Source organism: Macadamia integrifolia, unplaced genomic scaffold (genome assembly GCF_013358625.1).
Source record: "Macadamia integrifolia cultivar HAES 741 unplaced genomic scaffold, SCU_Mint_v3 scaffold2729, whole genome shotgun sequence".
Taxonomy (NCBI): domain Eukaryota; kingdom Viridiplantae; phylum Streptophyta; class Magnoliopsida; order Proteales; family Proteaceae; genus Macadamia; species Macadamia integrifolia.
Genome location: NW_024868919.1, coordinates 1 through 9,993, shown reverse-complemented (window position 1 = coordinate 9,993; position 9,993 = coordinate 1). Strand labels below are relative to the sequence as shown.

At 39.7% G+C, this 9,993-nt stretch overlaps 1 long non-coding RNA gene and 3 other non-coding genes across 4 annotated transcripts; all 4 read left to right on the top strand.

Moving 5' to 3' along the window:
- Positions 1-6,659: 6,659 nt before the first annotated feature.
- Positions 6,660-8,259, top strand: LOC122067134. The gene is made up of 2 exons (XR_006136598.1): positions 6,660-7,094; positions 7,837-8,259. It is a non-coding gene; the product is annotated as an uncharacterized LOC122067134 (long non-coding RNA).
- On the top strand, positions 6,780-6,919 carry LOC122067137. The gene has a single exon (XR_006136601.1). It is a non-coding gene; the product is annotated as a small nucleolar RNA snoR134 (small nucleolar RNA).
- LOC122067136 lies at positions 7,180-7,265 on the top strand. Its single transcript, XR_006136600.1, has one exon. It is a non-coding gene; the product is annotated as a small nucleolar RNA U36a (small nucleolar RNA).
- LOC122067135 lies at positions 7,327-7,421 on the top strand. Its single transcript, XR_006136599.1, has one exon. It is a non-coding gene; the product is annotated as a small nucleolar RNA Z223 (small nucleolar RNA).
- Positions 8,260-9,993: the final 1,734 nt, after the last annotated feature.

Genomic DNA, 9,993 nt, shown 5'->3' with positions numbered 1-9,993 from the left:
TAAAACCGATGGGTAGACAGCCCACTTGTTTGACCCACCCGTGTGGCCCCGAAGGTGATCCTTATGTCCGATCGAACCCAAATCGAACGTGTGACCTTCTTTTGACGTTCTAAACACGATTTTGACATCAGATTTCATTAATTTTGATTCTAAAATGGTGAAGTACAAACCCCGCTAAATTATGTTAGGTTCACCAAATCCTACCCGATTCTCTGGATCTCACCCGTACCGAACGGGAGTCCTTGTACGCTACAGGTAAGTGGAGAGAGGACGTTTGGCCTTGTTTCAAGGCATTTATTTGGCATTCATATAACTATATCTAATCTAGTCATGTCATCATGAATATGCTATATAGATTAGTCATTCCACCCATTGATGTGCATATATGCTATGTTTACTTTTCAAATGCCAATTGAATGAGATGTTTATATGTTGAATGTGGACATCATGGTGCATAATGCATTGATAGACTAGATGCCGTAGTCGGCGTGGAAACGAATGCATTGGTGGCCCGTGGAATGGGACACGGAGGCACTATGCAGTCGTACTATTGTCATATAGGAGCATGCGGTATTAGGATTCTCACCATCCCGTGCTACGACCCTTCCCAACAGGGGTTAAGGTGTTGTGTTGCCATTTGGGGGGAAGCAGGGGTCGCGGTTGTCGGACACTGTGGCGGTTAGGCATTACGCCCGGCGAGTCATGTAGGACAGTCGGCAACCCCGGTGGTACATTCAAGAGGGCCAATCGTACTGCTTTTAAATTGCTGGAGTCAGCACCTTTATTTTCAGTCATTTACATTTCTGTTGAGAGCCGATGGATGGCATTGTCTTTACTTTTCCGAGTACTCACGGTGAGCCTTCTCCGACAGTCCTATGGGCGTATCGCGGGAGGGAGTTCGCGGCTCGTACCCGGAGTATACGCGCACTGTGGTTGTAGTAGCACTAAAACCAAAGACTTAGTAATGTTGCTTAGGTGGATGTGATTTAAAATGTATAGCATGGCATGTAGTGCATATGATGTGTTGTGATGTGTGGACTATTGTGTGGTCCATCTTTCTACTTACTGAGCTAGTGAGCTCATCCCACGTGTACACCCCTTTTAGATGATTTTGCAGGTCATACATCTGAGGAGCATGGGGTGGGTCCCACAGTCTAGTTTCCTGAAGAGGACTGGTGGACCCCTGAGGAGTTTGAGCACGGCGTAGACTGCTCGTGCGAGAACTGTGCTGCGGGACAGCAGTTCTGAGGCCGTGCTGAGCTCCACTTCTGAGGCCGAGTTGAGCTCTTCCTTGTGATGCCGAGCTGGGCACAACCCTTGATGCCGAGCTGAGCTCCAGCCTTGATACCGAGCCGAGCTGTGTACTCTGATGGTTTTGATGAATTCCTGTATATACTTGATATTTGAATTTTATTCTTTATGTGTATATATCATGCCTTCGGGCCCAAATGTATATAATTATTGTATCACCATTCGGGTATCAAGTATATGGGATTTATTCACAGGTAAAACTTAGTCTTTCGCTGATCTGATGAACTTATGTTAGTGTGCGTATGCTGTGGTGGAATACAGTATCTGATGATCCTGGCAGGTTTGGGTTAACCGATGTTAACTCGGTCACCGCTCCGATTCAGTGTGAACGGGGTGTGACAAAGGCGGACTTAAAGAAGAAAGGTGTAGATAAGACATCTGAGGAAGCTAGCGTAGCTGACAGTTCAAATGGAGATGATGGAGATGTACTCTCTATATCATCAGGTAAGAATCAACCTTCTGATTCTTGGATTTTAGATTCTGGATATTCATATCACATGTGTCCACATAAGGATTGGTTTGATACATATCAACCATATAATGGTGGGTCTGTCCTAATGGGGAATGATGCCGTATGCAAGACCATTGGGATAGACACTATCAAAATCAAGATATTTGGTGGAATAGTAAGAACCTTAGCAGATGTGAGACATGTACCAGAATTAAGGAAAAACTTAATATCTTTGGGGGCACTTGACTCAAATGGCTGTAAGTACATAGTAGAAGGTGGAGTTCTCAAAGTTATTAAGGGTGTAATGGTTGTCATGAAGGGACAGCTAGCAGGAAACCTATACAAACTCATAGGGAGCACAGTTATAGGTGGAGCATCTGTGACTACAGATGCAGTATTTGATACATATAATACCTATCTGTGGCATATGCGATTAGGGCATATGGGAGAAAGAGGATTGATAGAGCTTCATAAAAGGAAAATGTTGAAGGGAGTAAAAACTTGTAAACTGAACTTCTGCAAGTATTGTGTGTTTGAAAAACAGTGCAAGGTTATTTTCAAAACTGCAAAACATAAGAGTAAAGGGGTGCTTGATTATGTACACAACGATGTATGGGGTATTTCAACAACAAAATCTAAAGGTGGGGCAGAATACTTCGTGACCTTTGTTTATGATTACTCAAGGAAAGTCTGAATCTACTTCATGAAGCATAAAAGTGAGGTGTTCACTAAATTTAAGGAATGGAAGGCTGAGGTAGAAAGGAAGACAGGAAAGAAAATTAAATAATTGAGAACAGATAATGGAGGAAAGTACACATACAAGCCATTTCTAGAATTGTGCAAAGCTGAAGGGATTACACATCACTTCACGGTTCCAAAGACATCACAGCAAAATGGTGTAGCTGAAAGGATGAACAGAACATTTCTAGAAAGAGTTCGGAGTATGAGGCTGAATGCAGGGTTGAGCAAGAGATTTTGGGCAGAAACAATGAACATGGCATGTTTCCTCATCAATAGGTCTCCATCAAAGGCGATTGATTGTAAAATTCCTGAAGAGGTATGGACAGGAAAACCATTAGATTATTCTATTCTAAAAATATTTGGTTGTCCAGCCTATGCGCATGTTGAGAGTGAGCAACGTTCCAAGTTAGACTCAAAGTCTAAGCAATGTATCTTTCTTAGTTTTAAGAAATGTGTAAAGGGATTCAAGTTGTGGGATCCAAGTTCACAGAAAGTTGTGGTTAGTAGAGACGTTGTGTTTGATGAGTCTCATATAGTGAAGTCAAATTACAATTCACAAGCAGTTGATGAAAATAAAGAAAGTTCTACTGTGCAGGTGGAGTTAGGTGAGTTAGAAACAACAAGAGAGAATGAGTCATCAAGTGACTTACCAGGACAACAGGAAGCAGTAGAAGTTCCCTATACTGTGGCAAAGGATAAAGGGAAGCGTACTCACAAAGCACCTATAAGATACGGGTTTGAGGACATGGTTGCCTATGCCCTCACTGTAGGTACAGGTGATCCATCTTCCTACCATGATGCTTTGAGTGATGCACAGCATGATAAATGGATGACAACTATGATGGAGGAAATGGAATCTCTACAGAAGAACAAGACTTGGGAGATTGTGAAAAAACCCAAGGGAAGAAAAATCATTGGATGTAAATGGGTCTTTCGTAAGAAAGAGACAGCATCTGAGAAGGAGTGTGAAAGGTATAAGGCCAGACTTGTAGCCAAGGGCTATGCACAAAAGGAGGGGATAGACTATAATGAAATATTTTCTCCGGTGGTGAAACACACTTCGATCAGGGTACTGCTTGTTTTGGTGGCCATGTATGATTTAGAGCTTGAACAACTTGATGTGAAAACTGCATTTCTTCATGGTGACTTGGAGGAACAGATTTACATGGAGCAGCCTGAAGGTTTCAAGGTGCAGGGAAAGAAAGACCATGTTTGTCTGCTTAAGAGGTCGCTTTATGGCCTTAAGCAATCTCCTCGGCAGTGGTACAAGCGCTTTGATTCCCACATGATGAAGATTGGCTACACAAGAAGTGAGTATGATAGTTATGTTTATTATAAAGTGTCAAGTGATAATTCCATTATTTTGTTGATGCTTTATGTTGATGACATGCTCATTGCTGCAAAGAACAAACATGAGATTGTTTCTTTGAAGTCTTTGTTGAGTGCTGAATTTGAGATGAAGGATCTTGGTGCCGTTAAGAAAATCCTTGGCATGAAAATCCTTAGAGATAGAAATGCAGGTAAACTTTGGGTAACTCAGAAGAGATATATTGAAAAGGTGCTAAAACGTTTCAATATGGAAAAGGCTAAGCCGGTTAGCACTCCGTTAGCTAGCCACTTCAAGTTATCTGAAAGGGAATGCCCTACAACACATGAGGAGGTGGAGCAGATGTCTCAAGTCCCTTATGCTAGCACAGTTGGGAGTCTCATGTATGCTATGGTTTGTAGCAGGCCGGATTTGTCTCATGCAGTCAGTGTTGTTAGCAGATACATGAGTAATCTAGGGAAGGAGCATTGGAATGCAATTAAGTGGATCTTCAGATATTTGAGCAAGACTAAAGATATAGGTGTTATCAAGGATTATAGTATGATCGGTCGTCGTATCGGTAGGCCAAAATTAAGATAGTATCGGAGATACGTTAAGATACACTAAAATAGCACATAAATGGATAGGAAATACTTTTTTATACACATTTGCATAAAAAAATAGTTAAAAAAAGTTATATATAACATGTATTATGCATAAATAGTAAATTGAGAGTATCGCACTAAGAATCCAAGGTTTGTAATTGTCCCATAAATGTAAAATCCTTGTTCCCAACCTTGATTTCCACTTTAGTTAGAGAGAAAAATGGTTGGCAGCAACTTTAGAACAAAAACATCTCAAAAAATTATGTTTTTCTAAAAAATTACCCATTTTGGCAATTTTATGACCGTATCGGTACGTATCGGTGTGTATCGGTCGATACATAGCGATATGCATCGATGCGTACCGATACATACCGATACGTACCGATACATATCGAAACGTACATTTCACTTAAATTTTGAATTTTTCATAGAGTATCGGTACGTATCAGTGAGTATCGGTGCGTATCGGTGGTGTATCGGTGTGTATCGTAGGACACGTATAGATACATAAGGGTTTTAAAATTTTCATGATACGTATCGGTATGTATCGTGCCGATGCCTACCGATACGGATACGTATCGGCCGATACGGCACGATATGCACGGATACTTAAAACCATGGGTGTTATGTTCAATGGCAAGGGAAGTTTTACAGAATTGGCAGGTTATGTTGATTCTGACTATGTTGGTGATTTAGACAAGAGGAGGTCTACTACAGGGTATGTGTTTACATTGGCTGGTGGACCTATATCATGGAGGGCGATACTTCAGTCTACAATTACATTGTCCACTACAGAGGCAGAGTACATGGCAGAGGTTGAGGCTGCCAAGGAAGGAGTCTGGTTGACTAGACTGGTTCGTGAGTTGGGGTTGGAGCAAAGAGGTACAGTGTTACATTGTGACAGTCAGAGTGCCATACATGTTGCAAAGAATCAGGTGTTTCATGCAAGGACAAAGCATATTGATGTGAGATTTCATAAGATCAGGGAGCTTGTGTCAGAAGGTAGTATTCACTTGAGAAAAATTCATACAGATCTCAATCCTGCAGATATGTTTACAAAGCCAGTTACTACAGAGAAGTTCAAGTCCTGTTTGGACTTGATTAATATTACTCATTGTTGAAGATGAGGGACGCACAAAACAGGTGCGGGTTTGTACCTCTAATGAGGTACAATGATGAAGACGTCTACAAGTTATCTTTACAGGAGGCTCAACAGAATTCAAGTCAAGCTGGAGATTGTTGGTATATGATGTCTTGTATTCCGTTGCAGTTTAATCCAGGGAGTACTGGTGCAGCACCTAGACAGGCAGTACAACGGTCCCGCTAGCCAGTTAGCTGGTCGTGGGGGTTGCAAGGGGGGCAGGAGGCCCCCCTGCATAGCAGGGGGTGTAGGGGGGGCGCAACCCCCCGCTCGAATTTTTTATTTGAGGGCAATTGTAGTTTAATTCAGATTAGGGTTTTTTCGCTATATATTTGTAACGAGAGTTTTCTTTCTCTGTAATGCAAGCAATACTGAGAGGTGTGAGGACGAGCGCTGTAACCCTATTCTTTATTGATAGTGAAGCAGGATCTCATCTCACTGAGGATGTAGGCAACCTTGCCGAACCTCGTAAAAATCCATGTGCATTGTTTGTTTTGTTTTTCCATTATCTTCTGCATCGTTTTAAGGTTGCGTTTCTACAGAGATTCCATTAATGCAGAGCAAATTCCAATAGATTTATTGAATGTTCCCATGGACGTGCATCCAGGAGGAAGTGAACCTACGAATTTACCAATTTATGAGTGGGGAGCTTTAACTATTCAGCTATGGATGCTTAACAGGGATCACGTTAATAATCAAATTTCAATTGAAATAAAATCTCCATCACATTGCACCAACAAAGCTTTTTGAGATATTGAGCAAAATATGGAAACGAATAAAATGCAAATCAAGACCGAACCAAACTGATTCAATTCTGATATGGAAGTTCCATTCGATTTTGTTTCCAGGGTTTCAAAAAATTCGCGGATCAAATCGGGAAATTAGCTGATTCACTTCAAATCGGCACTTGCCAATCCGAACAAACCACCCAAATTCATTCCAATTCTGACCGGCTTGTACCGATTTTGACCGATTCAGATTTTCAGACGCTGATTCCGAGATTTAAAACCCTGATCTTGAAATCGAACCGGAATCCCGAGTAACACGCGAAAGTAGGGTTTATCTACCTATATAATCGGAGAACGCGGCGCCTAAGCACTAGCAACTGCAACTTGAACTTCTTCATGAGCGTTTACCAGTTGCTGTGCACCTTCTGCTAGGTTAGGGTTAGTAATTTCAACCATTTCGATCTCTCTTTCTCTCTCTCTCTGTCTATTATTTAGTCTGCACAGTGCACCCCGGGCTTCTCCGAAGACTTCATTGACGATGAAGCCCCATTGCGTGTGCTAAAATGTGCCATTCAGTGTTGCAGTTTTGTTCGATACTTCCAATGGCTGATCTGTGTCAAAGCAATGGCTAGATCCTTATTCCAAATTGATTTCCAATCCAGTTCATTTCTTGCCTCTCCAATAGCTCTTTTGTATTTTATATATAATCAGTCAAAAGAGCCTGTCATGGAGGCAGATAATAAGCTTGGCTAGGTTAACGTGGAGGCTATACTCTTTTCAATGGTTTAGCCTCTAAAGTAATTCGCCACAGGTGAGACATATTATCGATCTCTGCAATCTAAAGTTCTGAACATTTTTGTTTTTGTTTTTTGTTTTGTAATCTTAGATCTGAATGTTGGTAATGATTAGATCTTATCCAAGATTCTGTGCGTAATCGGTGAAGTAAATAAATGAAAATGGTTGAATTTCTTGATATGAGCGGACATTGACTGTTCGAATGTTCAGATTCTTCATATGGTATGTGTTTTCTGGAGAATTATGTAAATGGGCAGTGACGATTAGTATACAGCTTTAAAATGCCAGTTCTGCTTCAGAGAATTTTTGATTGAAAGAGCTGATATGTATATCTGAGCCTGTTTCTTTAGTTTTGTTCCTTTGGTCTGTCTTTTGTTTCCTACTTCCTTCTCCCTTTCTGATGGATATGCTTTTCAAAAGTAGAATTAGGTTTCTAGATTCTCAAATTCTGCCAAGGCTGGTTATCATGAGATCATTTATCAATGTTTCTGATGTGAAGTTATTGGATCTTGCCGCATTCTTGCATAAAATTATTGGGTCCTTTGCAATGTCATCATTTTCTTAAAATCTCTTATTCTTCTAAAATGGTTTCTTGAGTTTTTTTTTTTTGGTGGGTTTCAGTTGAATGTATATGCATGTTGTTCAATAGATCAAGGATTATAGGATTATTTACTCCTATACTTTGCTATGAAATCTTAGTTTTATAAGTGTAGCTTTCCAGTATTAATATCATTCATTTTTATTTTCGTGGAATCAAGTCACTCCTTAGCAGGAAGAATCTGCTTGGCACTTGGGAGAGCTGCATTATTTTTCAAATCGATTGGTTTAACTGAGGATCAGAGGTAGTTTTATTTATTTTTCTGTATAAATAATTAGTGAGGTCCCTATATGTGTTGTTTAGTACTTATTATTCTAAGTGGGTTTCTTATGTTGTTGAGTTGGCTTCGTGAAGCATGAAATTATTAGTGTAAATATTTTTAGTATGATGAGATTTGGTGAGAGATGTAGGTGGGGTGGAGCCTGTGGAGGACCTTATTGGAGAAGTGTAATTAAGTAGTAAAGCGAGAAAGAATGTGTTTTTCCATGAGTAATGCCAAAGAGGTCTTGGCTAATTGATAATGATTGTTGGAAAAGTGAGATCGAATGTCACCACTTGATATGAATAAATGCATTTAATGAAATTGTCTTATGCTTTTATGTATCGTAGGCCACCTAACCAAAATCTGTTAAGGCCTTTTTTGTCCGATGGAGAAAAGTAAAAAAATATGAGCGTGAGTGAAAACTTAATAGATGTGGGTTGGGGTTTTCTGGTCGGTCACCCCATATAAGAGTCCTTTAAGGGATGTTTTTCAGACAGTATGATATAAAGACTTGAATCTAATATGTTGATTTGGAATAAAATATTTATTGTATTGGATACACACATGACATTGAAATTATACACGTATAGCATTACATACGTATGATGTTGCAAGTTGGAAATAGAAACCCTCGTTTCATGTTTCTTCCCAAATTCCCAATGAGAAATGAGAACTGTTACTGTGTACTCCATTTGTCCAGTGGTTGTGTTATAGAAATGATCAAACAAGCATAATTAATTAAAAGAAAATCTTGTTATAATCAAAGTCTGTGAAAAGAAATTATAACATTACTCTTTTGCAATGGCAATTATGAGCCAAATATGGGTATCATAAGATGGACTTCCATCTTATTGCTTAACTCTCAATTTGTGGTGGACAATATGAACTATGGCTTTGTAGGGAGTCCTCAAAAATCAGAACTACAAGGATTATATTAGGTCTTGCAAGGAGCAAACAAACAGAAGGGGGGGGGGGGACATGCATAGTGGAATGGATCGACTATCAAGAGGTGATATACTGGCTGATGCAGGGGTTAAGGAAAGGATGGCCATGGGAAATTTTTACTTTACTTTGACATTTCAAAACTGATGGAATCTTTTATTTTGAATGTATGAAGAGAAAGGATAGACATAATTTCTGATGTTGCAGGGCCACTAGGTCTTTAGGTTGAATGCCTACAATTTTCTTCTTTGTTGTATCTGGTTCTATCTATTATGTTGAATTCCTTATTCTCTCAAGCTGAATTCAAAAGGGTTATATTTCTTTTTGGAATTACTTCTTATTTTGTGCGGTTATTGTATAATAGAGTCCTGTGTTTTGGTGTTTTATCCATTTGGAGTAATGACTTTGATCCTTAGATGCATTTCATGATTTTGATATCTTTTATGTACTTAAATGCCTGCTTCTCCTAGTATTGTGAATCAAATGACTTTGATAGATTATCAAGGACTTCAAGGAAGTGGTAAGCCAATGATTATCTGCGATGAGAGTTGGGTCCTGTATTCTTGGGATGCGGGTTGGGCTTCAGTGTTATTTCATGACACTACTTTTACAGTAGTGATGAGCACATTTATGTGTGAAATCTAGGGTAGTAAAACATGCATTTTACATATTTAGAATGGAGCTACCTTGGGTTTTACTCTCTTTTTGCAGGTTTTATATTTTCAAGGCCCTTAAGGACTATCGGGAGCTATAATCTTTTTCAATTTTACACGTAAAGAGGTCCTATTTCTTTCCATGGTTGCAAAGAGGACGAAATTCTGAGCAAGATGGACGTGTTCAATTAAAAGTACACATTCGTTTGGTCACCCGTACAAATGATTATTCTTTTGGGTCAGAAAAAAAATAATGGATCAGAACTGAACTGAACCGAGATGCAGAACCAGCCCGTTTGCAATTGTCCCAGAGGTACAAGGAATACTCCAAATGCCAACAAGGATCGATGGACCACATCCTTAAGTGATTAAAGATTTTTTTTTGGTAACAACAACTACCTAGCTTAGTTGGTGAGCTATGGTGTACAAAATTCTCTTGCTCACCAAGAGGTCTCAAGTT